The following is a 26,791-nucleotide window of genomic DNA, read 5'->3' as shown; positions in this document are numbered from 1 at the left end:
GACCTGAGGGCAGAGGAGGAGGCATAGCGCTTGCATTTAAACACTACCTTGCCTGTCAAATTGAATCCGTCCACTTGGCGGCAAGTGAGGTGGGGATGTTCACAATAAAAATCAATGGGGGTACTACTGTGAAGGGTTATTTAGTCTACCGCCCGCCTGGCCCCCTGACTAGGTTTAAGGGCACTCTCATAGAGTGTGCCACAGAGATGGCGCTGCGGAGAGACAAGTTTCTACTACTCGGAGACTTTAACATGCACCTCGAAGATCCACTAGACAAGGGAGCGATGGAGTTCCGGCAGGATCTTCAAGCACTACAGTTAGAGCTAAAGGGCCACCTTCCTACACACCAACATGGTCATCTGCTCGACCCAGTTTTTGCGAACTGGGAAGAAGTTAGGGTGGCCCCCCCAGTGCCTCTCCCGTGGACTGACCATTTCTTGGTGCCTTTTGAAATCTCTCTCCCTAAGAACAAGGTCACTGCTCCCACTCCCTTTAACCACCCCAGGCGCAAATGGGCGAGGTTTTCCCTGCCCAAATTCAATGAGGCTCTTATAGCCAATGGCCCCATTGGAGGCGATGATGCGGATTCGGTAAACAAACTGCTTAACGACCGCATCACGGCTGCGCTGGACCAAACGGCCCCGTTAGACCATCCAAAGAAGGGTGGTCGTAAACAGAGATCGGCACCATGGTTTAATGAGGAATTGCGGGGTGCCAAGAGGGAGTGTAAGCGTGCGGAAAGGCAGTGGAGGAAAGCCTATGACAATCAGGAGAGAGAGAGATATCTCATCCACAGACGAGCATATCACAATCTTATCAGGATAACGAAAACTGCCCACTATGCCGAAAGAATTTTGGATGCAGAGAACTCAGCGAAAGAACTGTTCTGTGTATACAAATCTCTTGCTGTCCCCAAATCCTCAGCGGGATCAGAGGACTGCTCTGTGGCTGCCTGCAACCGCATTGCCGACTACTTTAGTGACAAAGTGTCCAAAATCTATACCGCCTTCCCCGCCCAACCAGCGGCAGATGGAAAGCTCGAGGCGTCAGTTAGAGAGGAAGATGGTCACAAGCGGCTGCTTAATTTCTCTACCCCGCCAGCTGAAGACCTGATCAACATATGTAGATCAGTGAAATCAGGTTCCCCACGGGACCCAGCATCTCCTAAACGGCTGGCCGACAGCCTGACAACACTAGAGCCATATATCAGGCACCTGTTGGATATTTCCTTCAGGTCCAGCACTGTGCCTTGGGAATGGAAACAAGCAGTGGTGCTCCCCCTCCGCAAGAAGCCTAATATCAGCTTCGAAAAGCTGGAGAATCTGCGTCCCATCTCCCTCCTTCCCTACTTCTCGAAAGTGGCGGAGAAGTTGGTGAACCAGCAGCTAATGCAGTTTGTGGAAGAGTCTAATCTCCTTCACGCCACCCAGTTTGGATTCAGACCTCGACATTCGACTGAGTCAGCACTCCTCTTGGCTTCCGAATCCATCAGGCAGGGGGCCGACGAGGGCCACACTATGGCCCTGATCCTGCTGGACCTCAGCGCTGCGTTCGACACTGTAGCACATTCCACCTTGCTACAGTGTCTGAACAAAGCAGGGATGGGTGATGCAGCGCTAAAATGGATTCAGTCGTTCCTATCGGGCCGAGGTTTCCAAGTCAGGCAGGGCGACTGCTATTCCAGGCGAGTGGCATTGGATCAGGGGGTTCCACAGGGCTCGTCCCTAAGCCCAACGCTTTTTAATCTATATGTGGCCCCGGTCGCCTCCATAGTGGAGAGCTACGGTCTGCGCATGGTGTCATACGCTGACGACACGCAGCTGGTCATCTCCCTATCGCGTGCACCCGGCCTTGCAGCAGACATCTTCAGAGCATGCATGCAAGATCTTGCTGCCTGGATGTCTGCCAACTGCCTTAAACTTAACGGCAACAAGACTGAGGTGCTGGTGGTAGGGGGAGACCGGGCGGCGTGGACGTCAGCGTGGTGGCCTCCTTGCTTGGGACCAGCACCTACCCCCTGCCTGGAGGCGAGGAATTTAGGTGTCTGGTTCGACTCCGATCTTACCTTTGGCCCCCAGGTCAACCGGGTGGTCGGCACCTGCTTCGGGATCCTTAAGACTCTCAGGAAGGTTTTGGAGCTCCTTCCCACCAGAGCCCGCCGAACACTAGTGCATGCTTTAGTCACGTCCAAGATGGACTATGGCAACCTTCTCTATCTAGGAATCCCCGAGAAGAATCTGAGCCGCTTACAGGTCTTGCAAAATGCCGCTGCCCGGTTAGTTCTCAGACTACCTAGAAGATCAGCCTCCAAAGCCGCGCTCCAGGCCTTGCACTGGCTTCCGGTCAGGAGCAGGGTAGAATTTAAAGCCCTCTGCACCTGTCACCGGATTATTAATGGCAGGGCACCCTCTCCTCTTCAGGGTCTCCTGACACAATACGAGCCATCCCGCGCGCTAAGATCCTCTGGTTCAGGGCGCCTAACTATTCCAAAGGTGTCCAGAGCAAGGATGGGTGGCAGATCCTTCAGGTACCTCGCCGCATCCTGCTGGAATAAACTTCCAGTAGCGCTGCGTCTGGAACCATCAGAGTCTATCTTCAGAGCCAAGCTGAAAACATATCTCTACACCAGATAGCGGGCCCTCCCCTCAGGACTCCCTCTGAACACGCTCACATTTCAGCGCGGGGACACGCCGTTGTGCGTCACCATTGCGCTCTACAAGACCCATTATTATTATTATTATTAAAATGCAATAGATCTCGCCCTCGTTTAAGTTAAAGCCATTCTGTTTGTAATGAGGTGGCTTTTTAGCTTTGCTTTTATTAGTTTTTTTTCAACTTTCATGTAAATAACATGCATCTGTATGCATATAAGTATATGTATGCATGCATTTATGTTTGTATTTATATAGATATACAGATGATATATGTTTATATATGTATGTATATATATATATTCACTGAAAAAACCATAGGCTATAGACCATATATAGTTAGGAATTAGCATTTACAAAACCTTGAAAATTCACTGAAAAAACCATAGGTTATAGACCATATATAGTTAGGAATTAGCATTTACAAAACCTTGAAAATTCACTGAAAAAACCATAGGTTATAGACCATATATAGTTAGGAATTCGCATTTACAAAACCTTATTTTACTCACACAAAACCATTGAAATTCCATATATAGTTAGTTGCACTAACTATATATCGCGCACCCGCAATCCACTGCTGATGATGTCACATATTACATCATTCATGACATGGTCAGTGACATCACTGATGACATCACTGATGACATCTCAAATGACATCACTGATGACATCTCAAATGACATCACTGATGACATCACTGATGACATCTCGTTTGACATTACTGATCACATCACTGATGATATCATTCATGTGATAATACGATGAACCTCTTCAGACTCTAATATAACCTTAGATACAATCAGTGTAAACAGACACTCACAGACTGTCACTCATCCATGGAGTTACTCACACACCTAGTCAGTCATGCAAAGAATCAATCACACCTCCATTTCCTCAACTATACAGTTATACAAACTTTACTTATTCAAACATATACTAACACATATTTACTCTCTTATACAATCCCTGATACAAGTTCACAATGATCCATACAGCCACTCACACATTCACTGGCTCTTATGCACAGTTATTTATATATGTCAACTCTCACATGTACTGTGTTTTACATATGTACTTACTTTGACATGTAGCACTGAGATATCCATTCACTCACCAATACACTCATGCACACAGTCAACCGCCCATACAGCTGTTTCCACATGCACTTTTGAAACCATACATCTAGTGAATCAACTGCTCACACATCTATGCACAGAGTCATACACCTCCCAGCCACCCACACACACACTCAGTCTCCCATACAAATACTTGGGCAACCAATCAATAACCCATATAGTTACTCATATAGCTACTTATCAACACATGCAACAGTTTACAGAACAACAGACATAATGATGCACAAATTAAGACAGTTTAGTCACTAACCCATGCACTCAGTGAGACACATTTAATCACTCACTCATACAGTCAGTCATGCACCTACTAAATCCTTCATCCAGACACTTATACATCCACTCATTCTTCAATATGTAAGACATATTTTAACTTTACAGAAACATACAGTCACTGGATGTTGTCATCAGTGATGTCATCAGTGATGTCATTTGAGATGTCATCAGTGATGTCATCAGTGATGTCACTGACCATGTCATGAATGATGTAATATGTGACATCATCAGCAGTGGATTGCGGGTGCGCGATATATAGTTAGTGCAACTAACTATATATGGAATTTCAATGGTTTTGTGTGAGTAAAATAAGGTTTTGTAAATGCGAATTCCTAACTATATATGGTCTATAACCTATGGTTTTTTCAGTGAATATATATATATATATATATATATATATATATATATATATATATATATATATATATATATATATATATATATATATATATATATATATATATATATATATATATGTATATATGAGTAGAATTATTTAGGGCATATTAGTTAGCATTTATTAATATTTGGGGGTTAACTTTAGTTTCCTATAGATGAATACATTGCTTGGTAAATGTTAGCATGGTAGTAGTATGCAGGATAACGGTATGCATGGTACTGATACTTTCAGTGCATTGCTATATATGTTCATAGTAGTAACAAGCATGGTAAAGATGTGCATGGTAGTGGAAAATGCATGGAAAATACTGCATTGCAAAGGCATCCATGGTAAAGCCATGCGTCGTTACATCATTCATCCCGTGTCCACACACAAAGGGCTGCATACCATTTGAAACAAGTCTGCAGCCAGGGCAGGAATGAAGTGCATATGTGCACTGCAAAGGCACCTCTTTGAAGTGTTCCCACTTCAAAGGCACCATTGGTTATAAATGCTGGACCTCAGACACCACTACTTCAGTACACTTCTGGACCTGTGGATACCACCATATTGCTGCTGCTGCATGATTTGGGCCTGCTGAAGAATCTTTTCATCAAACTCGCATCTTTAGACCGACGCATCGCTAGCAGTGTGGCACATCTCTGACACAGGTCAACACATTCCTCATTGACAGCAGTTCGAAAACTATGCCTGTCTTCACATCACAGCCTTGCAGCTCCACGGAAGTGATAAATCACCTCAGCTGCGTGCCGCATCCTTGACACCTGGACTTTGCATTGCAAGCCTCATGGACGGGATCCTCAACGGCGACACACAGGACCTTGCACTGCAGCCTCACCACATCTCGGAAACAACACATTGCTTCGACTGTGTGCCACCTTTTGCCTCAAATACATGCAGTGCTCTGCAACCATGATTTAAATTACTTTGTTCAGCAGGCCTAATTTGGCTCCTGGAGCCAGACCGCACTCCATTATGGTTGGCCTGAACTTGTGACTTTGTCCATGTTCACACAACCACATATGCCTTGTTAGCACTTTGTGCTTTTTTGAGCTATTTTACCCTAAACATTTTGAAATTCAATATCTTCGGTTTCTCTGATTAGATTTGTGTTATTTTGGGCTTGTTTTATTTATTAAAATATACTCTATATTTCTAAGCCTGGTCTAAATCTTTTTGTGTGGTGTTTTTACTGTTTTTACTATTTGAAGTGCTGTCAGACTGCCTTGTACCAAGCAACCAGAGCATGACCTAAGGTCAATTTGGGGTTTGTTTGTCTCTTACTCTGACTAGGGTTGTGGTTGCTGCTTGACCAGGGCTCAAACCCCAGTCAACTAGTAACCCAATTTCTAAAAACATATTATTTGTTTGCTTATCAATTCTCGTATTAGTTACACTTTTAACAAGCATTGTAGTATTCGTTAATTCAATAGATGAGAGAGTTTTTCGGGAGGAACTTCGCACTAGCACATTTTTCACCACACCATAAGGCACACATTCGCAAAGTGTGGCAGAATACAACATGCATCTATAACAGTAAAATGATGTCAAGAGCCATGTGTAATTGCTTTGGTGAAGAACCTTTCACAAAGGAATTACTCTGCCAGAAACAATCAATTGGAGTGTGGAACATACTTTATGCTATGTGTATTTGTAAATCACACTATTACCCACAAGGGTATCCTGGTGCTGAACAGGCATGTGTGGCTATTTGGGTTGGGTAGGGTAACTGAAAAGCCAAGTCTTCAGTTTGTTGCGGAATTCCAGATGAAAGGAGGAGGCTTTGATAGGGAGTAGAAGGCTTTTCCATGCTTTAGAAGTGATGTAAGAGAAAGCCCGTCCTCCTCATCTGGTTATTTATTTATTTTATTTTCAAAGTTTTATAGAGCGTAAACAATACCCAAATGGGTATCAGTGCGCTGTACAGAGCAGTCTTCAGCCATTATACAAAATGAACAAAAAAGAGGTAAGTGAGAGTACAAAATGTGGAAGAACATTCAAGAGTAACGAGTAGGGTGTATCAGAGGCGCCATGTATCGCTCAGAGTAAAACATCTTACAATATAAGGAACCAAGATATGCGATCGAGGAAAGTTAACAAAAGGGGATCAAGCAAAAATCATCATATGATGCAGTTAAAGGAGCTATTGAAGGACTGGGACAAAACAAATGCAAATAGAAGGTAAAGACATATAGAACATCAGTGAGAGAACGTCAAGAATTTGGTTATTAACAAAAACACCCAAGTATGATCAGTGCGATTAAAGTTTGTTCATTAGTAGTCTTTTGACCAGTTTTTAAAAGGAAGTAGTGGAAGGATTTGATCTGATCTCGGATGGTAAGGAGTTACAGATTCTAGGAGCAAGACCGGTGAACGCACAGTTGTACGATCTTTTCTTTTTGAATCTTGGCGGTTTCAAGAGAAGTGTGGACGTACTTCTGAGGGTCCTGCTAGAGCCTGATAGCTCAAGTTTATTTGCTAGGTAGTATGGGGTATTGTGGTGTATGGCTTTATAAGTCAGACAAGAAATCTTGAGACTTATTCTAGCTTCAATAGATAACCAGTTTAGCTGCAACAGGTCGGTGAAATGTGATCAAATGTCCTAGATCCTGTTAAAAGCCTGTCTGAAGCATTCAAGGTAGCTCTGAGTGGGGCTAAGCTGACTTTGGGAAGTCCTGCTAGGGTCACCAATCCATATTTCAATCTAGGGATAATCAAGAATTGTACCGCCAGCCTGAGGTCTTTGGTGAGGGGGAGGAATGGTTGATTTTCTTCAGTGTGTTGAGTTAGAAATTGGCTCCCCTAGTAGTAGCGCTGATATGTGCTTGCATATTTAGATGTTTATCCAAGATGACACCTAAAGATTTGGCAGAGTCTACAACATGAGGTGTGCAGTTCACAGCAGTTAGATGTCTAATCCTGTCAAGGGTAGGGGCTGAGTGATTAGGTGGGGTAATCAAAAGAAATTCCATTTTTAGAGTATTTATTAAGAGATGGTTTTGGGCTAGCCCTTGTTGAGTTTGTGCAATTACAGCATTTGAAGTTTTTATGTCCTCCTGTGATGAGATCTTCAGGTACAATTGCGTGTCATCCGCATACATGTAGTATTGGATGTTGGCTCTGTTCAGAATGACTGCAAGAGGCTCCATAAATAGATTGAAGAGAGTGGACGAGAGCTTCGAGCATTCAGGGACTCCAATTAGGACCGGGGTACTGGAAGCTAGGGCATGATTAACTTTGATCCTTTGCACGTGGTGGTGAAGGAAGGAGGCAAACCAATTTAGTACTGAGCCCGACAATCCCATCCTAATTTGTAGGCGATCAATCAAGTTTTCATGTTTGATCGAAGGCTGAGGCCATGTGTAAGAGGATCAGGAGAGAAGGGACATTTTGGTAAAGGGATCTCACAGAGTCATCCACGATGTGCGTTAGTGCCCTTTCAGTGCTGTGACCAGCTCTGAATCCTGACTGGTGAGGATCCAGGAGATGGTATTTCTCAATATGTTTGCGGAGCTGTGAATGAACACATTTTTCCTGCACTTTCGCTAGAGTCATACTGCTGGTGATAGGTAGGAAGTTGTTAGGATCTGATAGGTCGGCATTTGGCTTTTTAGGATGGAAGTAACTTGCCCAACTTTTAGGCAGTCCAGGATCTTTCCCTGTATGAGAGATTCATGAATGATCTTGGACCAAAGAGGGAGAACGGCTGAGATTAAATCTTTCTAGAGCTTGGCAGGTTGTGGCACTCCAAAGTGGTTTAATGGTTTAATGGATGTCATATTGCAAAGTATATCAGTGTAGTCTGGTAGGAGAAAACGACTCCAAGACGTTTGCAGGGAAAAGAGGCGTGGACTCTCCCTGGCTCTAAAAATGAACAATCCTCCTCTGGTTAGACTAGCGAGGAAGGAGTACGCTAGGGCGGTCGGGCTTGCTAAGCGCAATTGGGAAGAAGATCACTGGCAGAAACTCAAAGCTGCCTCTTTTTAAAAGATTCTGCAGTATGTGGGGAAATACTTAACAAAGGCAGCCGGAAGGGATTCGATCTGATTCCAAATCACATTACGGAACACGAATGGCATGCTCATTTCCTTGCCTTGCATTGTGATGTTGAAACAACCCTGGAACGGTCTAATGGACCCTTCCCAACAGTAGCCGGGGATTCTGTTCCACCATACCTGTCAGAGGGGGTGAATCTAGAAGAGTGTTTTGAGCTTAGCGAGGTCTCATCCGCCATAGCTGGGTTAGCCGCAGGAAAGGCGGTGGGTCCTGACGGCCTCCCCGGCGATTTACTCTTGCACGCGAAGCTAAAGTGTGGGTTGACTTCATTATCCCTGTGAGGAACCTGATAGCTAGAGGACACCCTGTCCCGGACTCCTGGAAAGGGGCAGAGGTGGTCACGATATATAAAAAGGGTAGTAGGGAGGATCCTGCAGGTCATGGATGGACGAATCCAACGTCCACTCGCACTTCCAGGCGGGATTTAGGAGAAAAGTAGGGACGATAGACCAAGTGTTCAGATTCTGCACCCTACACTGGAAAGTGGTAATTATTGGGAAGGGCAGCTTATATCTGGCATTTATTGATCTCAAGACCGCATTCGATCTGGTCCCCCGGGCAAAGTTATGGCAAGTCTTTTATGACCTGGGGATTCCTCCCATGATCCTTGATTTCGCTAATCGTCTCCATGAGGGGAACTATACGAGAATCAGGTGGGGCAATCAAGGCCAGTTAAAGGGAAGGGTGGCAGTAAATAGGGGGGTGCACCAGGGCTGTGTTTTGGCTCCGACTTTGTTCTCTCTCTTCGTAATTGGGGTGGTAGACCATTTGAGAGAGGTTCCATCTGATGCCCCAACCCTGGCAGGGGAGAAAACCCCCACCCTCCTATTCGCAGATGATACGCTACTGGTCTCAAAAACCCCGTCCGGCCTACAGAAACTATTAGATAGGTTTAGCCACTTCTGCAATTTACGGGCCTAACAATCAACAATGATAAAACAAAACTGATGACAATCTCCCCTTCTAAACGCTTCAAGAACAGTATTAACCTGAACGGCACCCCCTTGGAAACTGTGGAGTCCCTTGACTATTTGGAGATCAGGTTGAATAACCAAATGAAGTGGAATACCCATTTAGCCAAAATGCTCCTTAATCACAGAAGGGTAGCGGGAGCCATCTTAAGAGAACAACAGCTCTCAGCTAGTAAACCAGTAGGCCCAGCTCCCGTGGTCTATGAGGGTAAGGCTTTGCCTTCGGCGCTCTACGGGTCGGAGATATGGGGATTTGAGGATGTTTGTGACATAGAGAGATCTGAGAACAAGTTTTTCAGGGGTCTGGTATCTCTCCCTCTTTCTACCCCTCTGACACCGCTCCGTAGAGACCTGGGCAGGCAGTCCTTTACAAATATTGTTAGACTACGACCACTATTGTTCTGGATACGCCTAAGAAGAACTCCCGAACTGGCCAACTACGCGGCCGCAAAGAGTGAGATTATCCAACTAGACTCATGGAATAAGATTAAGTGGATTGGCAAACTTAAGCAGTTGGCAATAGAGATCGGGTCAGGAGAGGCTTGGACAACCCAGAACGTGCCAGCCAAACAAACCATCAAGAAGGCAAAATGGGAATGGGTGAAAGGGGTGGAGGCACGTAAATCTAACTGGGGGGCTCTCACTGAACAGTTCCTTGAGCACAAGCCGGCCGCTAAATTTGAGCACTATTTTGACTTTATCCAATCTCCTTGGGATAGATTGCTCTACACGAAATTCAGGCTAGGAACGCTCCCACTTAATGAATTGGTAGCGGGTTGGAGGACTCATAGCTTGGCTTCTGTGAGCTGCTCGGGGTGCTATGCGCCATCAGAGTCGCTTCCCCATTTCCTCTTTGCATGTCCCGCCTATAGAGCTGCCAGGAGGAAATGGTTGAAACCTATATGTAAAAACGTGGGTTTACCAACTACAGGGTAGCATTACGTGTGTTTAAAGCAGATACCTCCTCCCTCAGCATGATCTGTGCGGTAGCAAAATATTTGGGCAGTGCTTGGCTGATTCATATAAAGCTCAGTAAAAGCTAGAGTCCGTAGGGAGCAAATACTGCCTTTTTTATGCCAACTGTAAATATCTTCTGTTTTATTGTATATAGTGTATAATTTGTTTTTGTTTAAAAACTGATTTTTTATAGCATCCTTTTAAATTGTTAATTGTTGTATGAATTGTCGAAATCTGCTATTTTAAAAAATATTTGTTTATGCTTTTATGATATTTTATATCGAATAAAGTACATACAACAACTACAACAACTCCAAGTAGCGTTGTTTTCGAGAGAGCTGCCCAAAGGCTGGTGGTAAATTGTCAAGGATTCAGCCACCTCCCCTGATTCAGCTGGTGGTATTTTGGATAATAAAGTTGGGGCGGTTAGTAATAGCTCCAGCTCTATTTTCGTTGCTTTTTCAGCGAAGTGAGCTGTAAAATCATCACCACTAGGGAGCATAGATAGTGGAGCAGAGCTCTGGTTAGAGGATTGGATAGATTGTTCCTTGATGAGTTCGAAGAGTTTTTCTGGTCTATTTTTAGCTCCATCTGAGCTCTGAAGTGAGTTCTGAAGTGGTCGATTTTTGCCAAGCGTATGTGTTTGTTGTAAATGCTTCTCAACTTTCTTAATTGAGAGAGTGCTGTTGTGGAAGACGAATTTCTCCAGAGTCTCTCAGAAAGTCCTAGATTGCACCGTTCATCATTTAGGGCATTAAACCATGGTTTAGAGAGTTTGACTGGGATCCTTTTGAGCTGTTTCGGAGCAACAGAGTCAAGAATGTTAGAAAAAGTGTTGCAGTAGTGCTCAGAAAGATCGTCAAGGTTGGTCAAATTAGAGGGGGTCTAGTTTATTTTTGGTGCTTGAGGTTAACAAGTTAATGTTGAGGTCCCTCATACTGCGGATCATTTGTTTTGCACTAAGGGGTTGCCCCTGTCGACCCACATCCTTGTCTAAGACGAGGAAGGGAATTTGAAAGTGATCAGACAAATCACAGGGTAGGATTTCCCCTATTTGTATGAAGTTGTCTTTGGCAATGATGAAGTCTAGAGTGGCGCCTTTATTGTAAGTGGGTCCTTTCAGAGCTGTGAGAAATTGAGGTCAGAGAGGAAGGTCTTAAAGGAATTGACAATTGAATCATTTATGTCATTCCAATGGAGGTTGAAGTCTCCAAGAAATATGTGGCAGAGTTGGTCCGAACTCGAGCTGATGACCTCCATGATTTGCTCAGTGAAGACTAGATTGTCACCAGGAGGGTGATATATCGAGTGTAGAACACAGATCTTCTTGCCTTTGTTCCAGATTTCAGAGACTATCTGTTGACACGTGAATGAGACAGTGTAAGATGATTGTTTTATTGTGAGGTTGGAGCGATGAAGGCAGGCAATGCCCCCGCCTGTTTTATCTAGGCGATCACTTCTGAGAATAGAGTATTCAGGAGGGATTAAGATATCAAGAAGTGGGGGGGGGAGGTATTACTGAGCCAGGTTTCAGTGATGATCAGAAGGTATGTGTATATGTGGGATGTGCCAGAGTAGGCTTGTAATTTGAATAATGGTTGGGGTTTCTACAAACATTGATGTAGCTATTTCGTGAATGGAGTCTCTCCAGAGGGTATTTACATTTCTTGCTTTATTTGTGGCTACAGGTATTAATATATCCTATGTTGTCTTTACTAGGGTTAACCAAATTAAAATGCTAGCCACATACCAACCAAGCCATTAAAATAATTTAATAGTATGCAGTGTATGTAGATGTATTTAAATACAATCATAAATAAAGTATGTGGACAATGTTGCTAGTAGCTAACATTCATTATTCATGTGAGGGGTGAATTTAAGCAGCATGAAACCATAGAGATGCACAGTGTAAGACAAATTACTAATGGAACACGTATGGATGAAATAAACTAAATATATGTATTACATGTTTGAGTTCTTTATTTGTGACAACATATACAAAAATGTATGGAATATGGTAAATAAATGTGATATGCAGAACATATTTCCGAGTCCCTAGGAAATATGATACCTATTTAACTGGTCCCTGTGAGATACAGGTTTAATCATCATAATGACAGCACTAAACAACGCTGCACAGCTTTACTGTTGTTTATTTATTTATTCCACATTATACTCCTAACAGCTGAACAAAACATGAAAATTCTAATTTCAATCTGAGTCAATTGTTGCTTCACCTTGCCCAAAACAGCTTCACCTCTCTCTCTCTTCTTAGGACATATGTGTTTTGTAATAAAGCAAAGGGTGTTATTATTTTTCTCCAAAATTCGACATTCGTTTTTACAAATTAAGATATTTTTCGTGGTTTTTGGGATGTTTCCCGTCGATCCATCGAGGGTTAGAGGAAGAGAGGGGGGTCCAAAAAGGGACCATTCACATTTCAACTTTGCTCTCTTTTACTAAAAAAGACTGAAAGGACATACACCAAATTTGACATGAACGTAGCACAAATCTGTTCAGTAGTTTTCGAGAAATTAGTGGTAAAATATGGTGAGTGAGCTTGAATGTGGTAAAATGTTAGAGATGTCTGTACTGTTAAATTTAAACATTCCTTCCAAGTAGCCCAGCAAACAAAGAACAGAGGAGGAAGAAGAAGTGGAAAGTAATACCAAAATTGTGTCAGAAGTGGGAAATGAGGTTTTCTCTGTCAACAGCATCCTACTCCATCTTGCAACCCTCTATCATACGAAAATAATTGTTAATAGCTATGAGTAACACAACAGCAGGTGCACTTGTAGTGACTGTGAAGTGTTTGTGATGCTCACACATTATAACGAGCATGATCAATATAAAAAAAATGCAAAAATCCCAAACTCACAAAAAATTGTAATGACAAAGGAGCACTAGTCTGAGCCAAGCCTCTGGGGAATACGTTTTAAATACAGGTGCAACTGCCGGGAGAACTTCAAGAACAGATGTAATTTGAAATCAAATGAGTCAACAGCAGGAAACAGGATGTGCAGATAGGTGTCTGATCATTGGACTCGGTTGAAATGCAAATTTTAGCCCGGCACATTTTGGAAAGAAATCAACACTTTTCAAAAGGTGTAAGCTGTACATGCAGAAGGAACGGCATTCTAAAAGTTAGAGACAACAGATTCTAAAGGTGTATGAAACTGAGCATTATTTATAAGTACTTCAAGTAACATCTCCTAGGGAATAAGACTGCCAGGTTATGGGAGTGAAGGGTTACATTCTTTAAGGGAGCTGTTACCGTGATGTCCTACTACTTAAATAGAAGGTCCATTGAGGGCAAATGTGTTTTCCCTTGGAATATTTTGGCTCATCTTTAGTAGCTTGGTATGGACTACAAAGGCAAAAAAATTGAAATGAGTGTAAGGCATGCTGTCTAACAAATGCAAACAAAATGCAATTCATTTGACACCTTGAGCAGATTCTTGATGCCATTTTCTGTAATGTACCTGGGCACAAAGGGTCCATGGATTTCTTTTAGGTGTCTTCAGTGCATACATTAACTTGAAAAATCTCTGAGATAAAGCATGTGTTGCTGACACCAGAGCTCAGAAACATGCAATAACTAACTCTAACTCTAAGGGGCAAATTTACCACTTTTTCACACAGTGCAGTCCAACAGCCATAAATGCTGCGCTGCGTGGAAAGGAGAGAACCAAATTTACTGAAATAGGGCACTCTCCTTCCCTTTCCCTAGCACCAGCACTGAAATCAGCTGCTGTGTGCCACTGAGACACCTTTGCGCCATGGTGCAAGGGTGTCTCCGTGAGTTTAGCACAGGTTTTGTACTTGGAGGGTAACCTTCCAGTACAAACTACTATGTATAATTTGACTTAACCCTTTTCCCTCTTGTGTGTGTGCTGTAAAGTGCAGCACACATATAATGTCAGAAAAGGAAGGAGAAAAGAAAGCATTTCTCCTTCTGTGCACCGACTTCAAAAGTAAATTCGGTTTAGCATCACAAACCTTGAGTGAGTGAACGCCCATGCACCACCTATGGTACTCCCCCTTGGTGCTAAGTAATGCAAAGTAGCGCTATGCACTACTTTTGCGCTACTTTCATGTTATTTCTAAGTAAATCGAAAAAAAAAGATTTGCCCCAATTTATGTCACTTTTGTAATGTAAACAGAATGTAAAATCTTAGTAAATCTCCCCTAAGTTGTTTGAAGTGAACATATGTGCCTACGATGCCATAAAGAAACACAAAGACCACATATACGCTGGTGCAATGCAAAAACAGCGTCATGAAAACTCCTGACTGTACCAAACCGGAGCAGTGTTACCATCTCAATGACTGCCCATAAATGGGTGTAAAGCAACAATAAAAAGTACTGTTTTAAAGCAGTAATTGTCTATTTTTTTAGCAGTTAGTTGAGCAAAAAATCAAAATCCTAAAACAGCACTTTTTTTTGCGGATGAGACATAAATGAAAATGCACATTATGACATTATTTGTAAAATAATTATAAATGTACACCTCTTAGTTTACATCTACATTTTGAGTAGATATAAGCATGTTTGTAATTATTTAAGAATAATTGCAGGTGTACTCCTAGAAAGCTGAAACAATCTTGCTTTACACGAGTACTCAAATCCATGTTCTCTTATACACATGTAATTTATTGCTTTGTATGTAAGTGTAAATCCTGGACAAAGTGAATTAGTCCAAGCTTATGTTTTTTTCTACACAGTAAAAATATTTTTCCCTATAAAGAAATACCTTTCCCTACACTCCTTCCAATCGATAAGGTAGTGAAACCCAGACGACTTACTCTGCCACACAGATTATGTTTGGTAAGTGCATCCTAAAGTGATCCCTACAGCAGGCACGGATGATATCGGCATGGTAGAGGATGGGGTGGCGTCAGCACAAAGATTCTTTTCATATCTTTCTGCCTCATTCAACACCATTGTCTGTTAGATTGCTGTCTACAGGCTGGTCAGTGCTGTTCAAGATATGGCTCCTCAGTGGGTAACTCTTTTTCTGTAAAATATAACCATGTCCATACTGTTTAAAGCCTTTATGTCGCAGGCTGGTGGAGGTCCATCAGTGATTTTCACCTGAAATCACTAGCTCCTATGCTAACAATTTTAAACTTAGGTAGAAGGTACACAAACTAATTTAAGTATACAGAGAGAGTGTGTCCAGCCCCCAGTGAAGATAGCTGCCTGAGCCAAATCTCCTAATCCCTGTTTAATCTTACCAAGATTAGTTGATTTTGAAGTGGGCATCTATTCCACACAAGTAGCGGGCCCGCCATACACTTACTTGCTGCAGATAGTAGCCATCCGTACTGCCTGGTGAGCCCTTGTGGCAGCTGAGGCCTGCCACAGCTTCCGAGGTGCTGGTATATGTGGCCCCAACAGTGAGCTGTGGGTGTCGGCATTGATACTGAGACCAGAGAGGGATGGGAGCCAGTAGAGATGCTTTGCTGGGCCAACATATGCTCCTGGGGCCCAGCTGGAGGTGCACATAAAGCCCACATGATACTGACACTGATCTCAAAGGTCAAACAGGATTTTTAGGATTAGGATCCATCCTAGAGTCGTCCAATGATCATCCAACTACATTAGAAGTCATTTTCACATCATTAGACATCATCAAGCGCTTGATGTCATCAGCAATATTTACAACAAGGGGTGGTGAGGGACAGAGTCTCTGAATTAAGCAGAAAGCTCTCACCCAGTCAAGAGATCAGGGCTAGATCCAACACCGTTTTTTAGCTCACTGCACCATCCCAGTTTCAGAACCTGGCTGCATGCAAATTAGTCTGTTCCTGTCCCAGTGCATGATGGGAACAGGGCAAACCAAACTACAAAAGCCAATTCTTACACTGGGAAGGAAACAAGCTCCCGGGGACCGGTTTCTGGCATTACAGCCGTCTTCGGCCCGGTTTGCTTGAATCCTGATGGTGCAATGAGCAAGGGTCTCACATCTGAGAATACCCTTCCACGCTTAGGGTGGACAAAAATATTTACAACAAGGGGTGGTGAGGGACAGAGTCTCTGAATTAAGCAGAAAGCTCTCACCCAGTCAAGAGATCAGGGCTAGATCCAACACCGTTTTTTAGCTCACTGCACCATCCCAGTTTCAGAACCTGGCTGTATGCAAATTAGTCTGTTCCTGTCCCAGTGCATGATGGGAACAGGGCAAACCAAACTACAAAAGCCAATTCTTACACTGGGAAGGAAACAAGCTCCCGGGGACCGGTTTCTGGCATTACAGCCGTCTTCGGCCCGGTTTGCTTGAATCCTGATGGTGCAATGAGCAAGGGTCTCACATCTGAGAATACCCTTCCACGCTTAGGGTGGACAACAATATTTAGAACAAGGGGTGGTGAGGGACAGAGTCTCTGAATTAAGCAGAAAGTTCTCACCCAGTCAAGAGATCAGGGCTAGATCCAACACCGTTTTTTAGCTCACTGCACCATCCCAGTTTCAGAACCTGGCTGTATGCAAATTAGTCTGTTCCTGTCCCAGTGCATGATGGGAACAGGGCAAACCAAACTACAAAAGCCAATTCTTACACTGGGAAGGAAACAAGCTCCCGGGGACCGGTTTCTGGCATTACAGCCGTCTTCGGCCCGGTTTGCTTGAATCCTGATGGTGCAATGAGCAAGGGTCTCCCATCTGAGAATACCCTTCCACGCTTAGGGTGGACAAAAATTCAAGCAAGCCGGGCCGAAGACGGCTGAAATGCCAGAAACCGGTCCCCGGTAGCTTGTCTCCTTTCTGGTAAAGAATTGGCTTGGTAGTTTAGTCTGCCCTGTTCCCATGATGCACTGGGCCAGGGACAGACTGATTTGCATATAGCCAGGTTCTGAGCTGGGATGGGGCAGTGAGATAAATAATGGTGATGGATCAAGCCCTGATCTTTGGACTGGGTAAGAGTGGTCTGCTCAATTCAGACACTCTGTTCATCACCACCCCTTTTTGTAAATCGATTTTGGCCACTATAGGTGTGGCAGGGTATACTCAGACATGAGTCCCTTTCTCACTGCTCCATCAGGATTCAAGCAAGCCGGGCCGAAGACGGCTGAAATGCCAGAAACCGGTCCCCGGTAGCTTGTCTCCTTTCTGGTAAAGAATTGGCTTGGTAGTTTAGTCTGCCCTGTTCCCATGATGCACTGGGCCAGGGACAGACTGATTTGCATATAGCCAGGTTCTGAGCTGGGATGGGGCAGTGAGATAAATAATGGTGATGGATCAAGCCCTGATCTTTGGACTGGGTAAGAGTGGTCTGCTCAATTCAGACACTCTGTTCATCACCACCCCCTTTTGTAAATCGATTTTGGCCACTATAGGTGTGGCAGGGTATACTCAGACTGAGTCCCTTTCTCACTGCTCCATCAGGATTCAAGCAAGCCGGGCCGAAGACGGCTGAAATGCCAGAAACCGGTCCCCGGTAGCTTGTCTCCTTTCTGGTAAAGAATTGGCTTGGTAGTTTAGTCTGCCCTGTTCCCATGATGCACTGGGTCAGGGACAGACTGATTTGCATATAGCCAGGTTCTGAGCTGGGATGGGGCAGTGAGATAAATAATGGCGATGGATCAAGCCCTGATCTTTGGACTGGGTAAGAGTGGTCTGCTCAATTCAGACACTCTGTTCATCACCACCCCCTTTTGTAAATCGATTTTGGCCACTATAGGTGTGGCAGGGTATACTCAGACATGAGTCCCTTTCTCACTGTTCCATCAGGATTCAAGCAAGCCGGGCCGAAGACGGCTGAAATGCCAGAAACCGGTCCCCGGTAGCTTGTCTCCTTTCTGGTAAAGAATTGGCTTGGTAGTTTAGTCTGCCCTGTTCCCATGATGCACTGGGCCAGGGACAGACTGATTTGCATATAGCCAGGTTCTGAGCTGGGATGGGGCAGTGAGATAAATAATGGTGATGGATCAAGCCCTGATCTTTGGACTGGGTAAGAGTGGTCTGCTCAATTCAGACACTCTGTTCATCACCACCCCCTTTTGTAAATCGATTTTGGCCACTATAGGTGTGGCAGGGTATACTCAGACATGAGTCCCTTTCTCACTGCTCCATCAGGATTCAAGCAAGCCGGGCCGAAGACGGCTGAAATGCCAGAAACCGGTCCCCGGTAGCTTGTCTCCTTTCTGGTAAAGAATTGGCTTGGTAGTTTAGTCTGCCCTGTTCCCATGATGCACTGGGCCAGGGACAGACTGATTTGCATATAGCCAGGTTCTGAGCTGGGATGGGGCAGTGAGATAAATAATGGTGATGGATCAAGCCCTGATCTTTGGACTGGGTAAGAGTGGTCTGCTCAATTCAGACACTCTGTTCATCACCACCCCCTTTTGTAAATCGATTTTGGCCACTATAGGTGTGGCAGGGTATACTCAGACATGAGTCCCTTTCTCACTGCTCCATCAGGATTCAAGCAAGCCGGGCCGAAGACGGCTGAAATGCCAGAAACCGGTCCCCGGTAGCTTGTCTCCTTTCTATAAAAAAAGAATTGGCTTGGCAGTTTAGTCTGCCCTGTTCCCATGATGCACTGGGCCAGGGACAGACTGATTTGCATATAGCCAGGTTCTGAGCTGGGATGGGGCAGTGAGATAAATAATGGTGATGGATCAAGCCCTGATCTTTGGACTGGGTAAGAGTGGTCTGCTCAATTCAGACACTGTTCATCACCACCCCCTTTTGTAAATCGATTTTGGCCACTATAGGTGTGGCAGGGTATACTCAGACATGAGTCCCTTTCTCACTGCTCCATCAGGATTCAAGCAAGCCGGGCCGAAGACGGCTGAAATGCCAGAAACCGGTCCCCGGTAGCTTGTCTCCTTTCTGGTAAAGAATTGGCTTGGTAGTTTAGTCTGCCCTGTTCCCATGATGCACTGGGCCAGGGACAGACTGATTTGCATATAGCCAGGTTCTGAGCTGGGATGGGGCAGTGAGATAAATAATGGTGATGGATCAAGCCCTGATCTTTGGACTGGGTAAGAGTGGTCTGCTCAATTCAGACACTCTGTTCATCACCACCCCCTTTTGTAAATCGATTTTGGCCACTATAGGTGTGGCAGGGTATACTCAGACATGAGTCCCTTTCTCACTGCTCCATCAGGATTCAAGCAAGCCGGGCCGAAGACGGCTGAAATGCCAGAAACCGGTCCCCGGTAGCTTGTCTCCTTTCTGGTAAAGAATTGGCTTGGTAGTTTAGTCTGCCCTGTTCCCATGATGCACTGGGCCAGGGACAGACTGATTTGCATATAGCCAGGTTCTGAGCTGGGATGGGGCAGTGAGATAAATAATGGTGATGGATCAAGCCCTGATCTTTGGACTGGGTAAGAGTGGTCTGCTCAATTCAGACACTCTGTTCATCACCACCCCCTTTTGTAAATTGATGTCATCAGAAAAGCATACAGGCTCAGCCTGATGATTTGAGGATGACTTGAAAATGCCCTAATTCCAATGTCATTTATGTTACTATATTGCACATTTCTGTATTTTATTGCTTTTATTGTATTATATTTAATAAATGCTAATAAACAATTTCAACACAAAAAAAATAAAGTGAGTATCTTATGACTTCAGACAGTGCCATTATTACTAATGATTTAAGGATGACTTGAAAATGATTATCCGATAACTTTACAACATGAGATTGTTCCTGATGACTTTAGTAAGATTTGAAAATGAGTATCTGATTACTTCAAAGGTACCATTGTGTTTTCAATAAGATGTTTTTCTTCTAGTCATTTTAACATCAGTTGTTGGCTACTTCAAGAGCATGTCCACTGCTTTGGTTTGAGTTTTCTTGAAAATATCAAATTGCTGGTTGATTGCACAAATACTTGCAAATAAATGCAAAATCATATGTACGTTTCATATTAAACACGAATGAGGATACAATGTGCTTCAGAGAACTAATTATAAGTCACAGGTTATTTTTTAATACATTTATTTATTTTTGCCACATTCTCTATTTTTTCAAAACAGGTAAAATTAGCATCCACACCCCAAACACCATTCTATCCTCTTCTTTTACAAATCATTTTATCAAGTGACTGACAACACCAAGTACTAACCCAGAGTCACACATAGAGATGGGCATGCCGACAAATTAGTAGGGAAAGCCTAGCCAGAGCCAACCCAAGACTCCATGCATTACCCAAGCCATGAAAACATTTGGCATATATTTTGTGCAACAAACATAACTTAAAAATATGATACACTCCTTGAAAATTCATAGAATTGTATTTTTTTAACAAGCAGAAACATTTCACCTTAGTACATCAGATTATATTACTGTATGGACATACATTTATTAAAAGTAATAGTTTTTCAACATGAACTTAGAAACATTAATAACATGTCAATCAATCAATCAATCAATCAAACAATTTATAAAGCGCTCTAAATACCCGCGAGGGTCCCAAGGTGCTGGGGGGAGGGGGTCTGCAGCTAGTGGTCGAAGAGCCAGGTCTTGAGTAGTCTCCTGAAAGTCTGAGGGTCTTCTGTCTGCCGTAGGTGGAGAGGGAGGGAGTTCCATGTCTTGCCACCGCGGTAGGAGAAGGACCTGCCTCCCGAGGTGGTTCTGTGGATGCGTCGGACGGTGGCCAGGGAGAGGTCAGCAGAGCGGAGTCTCCTGTTGGGTGTGTAGAATGAAAGTCGGTTGTTGGGGTATGCCGGGCCGGTGTTGTGGAGTGCATTGTGTGCGTGGGTAAGGAGCTTGAAGGTGATTCTTATGTCGATGGGAAGCCAGTGCAGGTTTCTCAGGTAGGGGTGATGTGGTCTCGGCGGGGGACGTCGAGGATCAGGCGTGCAGAGGCGTTCTGGATTTTTTGAAGTCTGCTGAGGAGTTTGGCTGGGGCTTCGGCATAGAGGGCAATGCCGTAGTCGAGCCTGCTGCTGATGAGGGCGTGTGTGACGGTCTTTTGTGTGTCGGTAGGGATCCATCTGTAGATCTTGCGGAGCATGCGGAGGGTGTAGAAGCAGGTTGAGGAGACTGCGTTAATCTGGTTGGTCATGGTGAGTTTTGAGTCAAGGATGACTCCCAGGTTGCGTGGTTGGTTGGTTGGTGTAGGGACGGTGCCCGGGGAAGTGGGCCACCAGGAACTGTCCCAGGCTAAGGGGTTGGGTCCAAGGATGAGGATTTCTGTCTTGTCCGTGTTAAGTTTGAGCCGGCTTTCTTCCATCCAGTTGGCGACTGCCTTCATGCCGCAGTGGAGTTTGGCTTTGGCGGTGCGGGGTTCGTTGGTGAGGGAGAGGATCAGCTGGGTGTTGTCGGCGTAGGAGATAATGTTGAGGTCATGGAGTCTGGCGATGCGTGCGAGTGGGGCTATGTAGATGTTGAAGAGCGTCGGGCTGAGGGATGATCCTTGTGGGACACAGCAGATCGTCTTGGTGATTCCGGAGTGGAATGGGGGGAGGTGGACTCTTTGGGTTCTGTCGGAGAGGAAGGAGGTGATCCAGTCCAGGGCCTTGTCGTGGATCCCTGCATTGTAGAGGCGGGTGCGTAGTGTGTGATGGCAGACGGTGTCGAAGGCAGCGGAGAGGTCCAGGAGGAAGAGGCTGCTGTCTCACCATTGTCGAGCAGGAGTCTGATGTCGTCTGTGGCGGCAATGAGGGTGGTCTCAGTGCTGTGGTTCTTGCGGAAGCCCGACTGGGAGGAGTCGAGGATGTCAATGTCGTCTAGATAGCGTGTGAGCTGGGTTTTGATGATCTTTTTGATGACCTTAGCTGGGAACGGAAAAGGGAGATGGGCCGGAAGTTCTTAAGGTCCGACTTGGGTTTCTTCAGTAGGGCGTTAATCTCTGCGTGTTTCCAGCTCTCAGGGAAGGTCGCGGTCTTGAATGAGAGGTTGATGATGTTGCACAGTTGGGGAGCGATGGCGCAGTCGGCCTTGTTGATGATGTGGTGGGGAAGAGGGTCGGATGGGGCGCCTGAGTGGATGGAGCTCATTGTTTTGCTCATGTCCTCGGTGGTTACGCTGGTCCAAGCGGTGAGGTGGTGGTGGTCGGTGGGTATCGGTGGGGCCGAGGTGGTGAGGTTGGCAGGGTCCGTCTGAGGATTGAGGCTGTCGTGGATGTCAGTAACCTTGCGGTTGAAGAAGGCAGCGAGGGTGTCGCACAGGGCTTGTGATGGGGGGATGTCGTTGGTGCAGGAGTTGGGGTTGGAGAGTTCCTTCACGATGTTGAAGAGTTCCTTGCTGTTGTGTGCATTGTTGTCGAGGTGGTTCTTGAAGGCAGCTTTCTTGGTGGTCCTGATGAGGTGGTGGTGGTTGCGGATGGTGTTTTTGAGAGCTGCGTGGCTGTCAGGTGTTTTCTCCTTGTGCCAGGTGTTTTCCAGTCTCCGACAGGTGCACTTGGAGGCTAGGAGCTCCAGGGTGAACCAGCTGGCTCTCTGACTGGTATCTCTGTGGGCGTGTTGTCTTGTCGGGGCTAAGGTGTTGGTGCAGTCCTCCATCCAGAGTCTGAGGGTGCCCCTATTGAAAATGCCATTAGTAAACTAAGAGACAAGTTGGTAGTCATGTAAATCTCAAATGGAGCCTACATTGTAGATTAATACATCAAACATAAGAGGTACTTGTACAGTGCACATCATGAACTCCAGTATTTAAATGTGCACTCATATGTGATAATAAAGTAAAAGGAGGCTCTGTTAAAATAAAGTGTTTGCCTTGGATCACTCATTTTGGACAAGCAGGAAAGCAGGTATTGATTCCAGGTTATCTGGTGTCATATTTTGAAATTCAGCCAACAGATGTATCTCTGTCTCTGTTTTACATCAAAGGTTGCTGCTTTGTCTTCTATTCATGGCGGACAATGAGAAAAACTGACATACACTGTTAGAGTCTACATATATTTGATTGAATTTGTACAAACTTGCTTGTTTAGAATGCCTGCTAAATGGTAGCACCAATCTCCAGGCACTATAATATTATACCTTCTCTAGTTTGCCTTAAAAATATCCCACTAGAAGAAAGGCTGTTTCTTGCCTGTATGCTCTTTATTTTGGTTGCAATAATGGCTAATATGTAGGAGCCTGAACTTTATACATAGAGAAGATGAAAAATTCCACAGCACACATTATCTGGTGCCAATGCCAGAGAGAAAAGAAACGGCTACCTCACCTTTCCATGTGTGCTCTCCGGCAGCTGCACTACCCACGCCTACCGGGATAGAAATATATATCAGGGCCAACATTGGCAATGGAATGTCATGACTGCTGGTTCTCCTATCAAAGTGAACTCCATGTGACCTGGAGACAGTGGCGATGAAGAATGTTATTATTCCTACAAACCATAGCTTGCAATCGCTGTATTTTTGAGAAGATTAGAGGGGGAATTGAAACCTTAACACATGCAATAACCGGACAAGATATATCAAGGCTGAATGCAAGTCTCCCCTTTACTGTGCCTATATGGGTGTAGAAACATAAAAGGGCAAACATGCAGGCATGAAAAAACATTAAACTGTCAGATCTGGCTGAGATATAAACAATTTACAGCTGCCGGCCAGTGCAGTGTTGGAACTTGAGCCCGGGTCCTCAAGTAAGAGAGCAACTCTTCATTACCGCTACACCAAGTATAGCCTCCGCAAACATACACAATTAGAAATGGTCTAAGGGGCATATTACCAAGCAATAGCGATAATTATCGCTATTGCTTGGTTAGAGACAAAAATTTACAGCTGAGCTGCGGCGATTTTTATCGCAGATAAACCTTGGTATTACCAAGGTTTATCGCAAATGCGATAAAAGTCGGCCGCAATGCATGAATATCACTGAAAAGTTAGCTATATTCATGCATTACCGAGCTAATGCTCTTAGCCATGTTATCCACCTCCCATTGGATAACATGGCTAAGAACTGCTCAGGGCAGGTGCTAGCTTTTGGAGATATTCACGCGTAGCGCGAATATCTCCATATGTTGGTAATAGGAGATAGCGATGTTAGCGACTGTTTAAAGTCGCTAACATCTTGGCACGCCCACTTTGCATGTCATTAGTGATAAATATCACTGACATGCAAAGTGGGGCCCAAGATGGTCGCTATCTCCTACTAGCTGTCGCTAACTGGTGTTAGCGACAGCTAGGTAATAGGGAGATAATTTTATCTCCGCTTTCTTGGCTTTTAAAGCCAAAAAAGCGGAGATAAACCCCCTTGATATGTTTAACTTTTCCAAATTCCGTCTCTGCCTGTGCTCACCTTTATACATGTATACCTGAATAAATCTGGTGGACTTGCAAAAGACTACGCACATCCAAGAGCGCCAGAAGTGACATCATTGCACTGCAGTACCAACGGAATGCCATGAGTGTTCAATGGTGAAAAGGGCACGATGGCACAGCGTCCCTCTCTTTTCATAAACTGCCAGACTTAGAGCACATCTGCAAGCAGGAAAACTACATCGATTCCGGCATCTCAGGTCAGGGCACGCATTGGGGACTGGTTTGAAGAAAAGCAAGGTTCGGGTGTGCTAACAGGAGATATTGGCAGGCTGACAATAATGCTAAGCTGATGCGCATAGCTGCCCATTGAAAGGGATCAGAAATGACCTCCAAGCCTCTATGTACAGCTGTGCACAGCCATCGATGCGGTGTGGCACATACCATGCCGGATTGCTGCAAGCCTTAACTAAAATCAAACGAGAGGAGAGTGGACAAAGAAGGGTGGATGCGTGGAGAAAAGCTTTCACAAAAGTGGGGGCGAATCAGCTAACAGGTCGAGCCGATTCACAGTCACTGATCCAAGGGTCTGGCTTGTCATGTCTTACCGCCGTTCAGGAGCTGAGCCCTGCAAATGTTTGCCGTTTACAGCAAAAATCACATAAAATATGATAACGTCCTTCAAGAATCAAAAAGGTTCATATTTTTAACGTGATGGAGCTCGGACACTGATAACATCCAACAGTTTCCTTCTGTAGGTGACAAATATGCATTTCCCAAGAACAACAGCTTAAATCACACATACTGGACTTTGGTGAGGAATTGACCTGTTGCATGGGCTGAGATCCACTGTAGGAGTGATTGTGTGGAGTCTTAACATTTTATCATCCAAGCATATAGACTATCATGAAATGAATGCTAAATGTACCTTTAGATGTGTGCTGCTCACAATAAGATATCCTAACAAGGCCTTTCCTCATTCTCTGGAATTCCTTCAGTTGTGGAACCACAGAGAAAATTCTGTGCACCGTAGTAGTATGTAGCTTTATACTTGTTTGACTAGAGGTTGATGTATAGTTAGCATCTTTGCCCACTTTCCTCAACATAAAAACTCAGTCACTAAGAAGCTGTGATTACTGAACTCTAGCAACGCATGGCGCACACACATAGAGATGTGTATGTTGCCCTATGTCAGCTTTACTTTTGCTATTAAAAATAGCAATTAAGAGATTTATTTACATTTTCTCACTGATCTCGCTTCAGACCTCCCTTTGAGCTTATGTATACCTGATGGAAGCGCTTTAGTATTTTAAGAGCATTTGAAGCCAGTGCCAGCATTTCAGTTTACTTTTTCATGAAGGGTAGATGGCTGTGTACCTGCGGACCAAATCATTTGCTATAATAATTCTCTGTGAAAAGATTTCAATGCAGTGAAGCAATTTTTAATTCTGTAAAACACCCCTATAACCATGTTAGGTAGTAGCAGTTCCGTTTGATCTGTAACAGTGGAGGGAGCAGTGGCGTGGGGGAGGGGGCACGCCTGCACACAACTGACTGCTAGTTTGAGGCCTGCACCCTTCCGTACTGCACCTTATGCCACCATCATGTTTTTCCCCCAACTTCACATGATTGCGACTTCCACTTCATTAGAAGAATGCTAACAGGGGAGAGGCGCGAGCACGCAAAACAAGATGGCCGCCCCCTGGTGAGCTCCTTGTCGGAACAGCCTGTAATTGCTGATTTTATCACACATTTCTGTCAGAAACGCATTTAAAATAGTAGCGGCAGTGCCTGAAGGTCTTGCCTGTCACTGTGGTGGTTTTCCTGGTCTGCACAGCATCGGAGGTTGTATCTTCTTCCCTCCTGCTTCGACTTCGATCTCTCCTTCAAGGTACTGCCCAGCTTTCCTGTTAGGGAGCGGACTACTGTTCAGGAAAGGGCCTTGCTTCGGCCTAACCATTCCCACAGTCTGTTTTAGCTGCTGCGCCAGCCTGTTTTGAAGCATTTTGTCTCCAGTAGTCTCCTTTTTATTCATATTGCATATATTAACGTCCTTATTTTTTCATAATAAGAAAATGGACGAATAAAAATGCACAAGCACCTCATAATAAGAGGAAACAACATATTTCTCCTGCTCCGATGGAGTCTAAAGTGGTGGAATCTAGTGAACCTTCCTTAACATTAA

General features: G+C 44.5%; 1 pseudogene; it reads left to right on the top strand.

Moving 5' to 3' along the window:
• Positions 1 to 206: 206 nt before the first annotated feature.
• Positions 207 to 26,791, top strand: part of LOC147692939 (uncharacterized) — a 42,283-nt pseudogene continuing 15,698 nt past the window's right edge.

This window comes from Lissotriton vulgaris, chromosome 9 (assembly GCF_964263255.1).
Source record: "Lissotriton vulgaris chromosome 9, aLisVul1.2, whole genome shotgun sequence".
Taxonomy (NCBI): domain Eukaryota; kingdom Metazoa; phylum Chordata; class Amphibia; order Caudata; family Salamandridae; genus Lissotriton; species Lissotriton vulgaris.
This window is presented reverse-complemented; position numbering and strand designations above follow the sequence as displayed.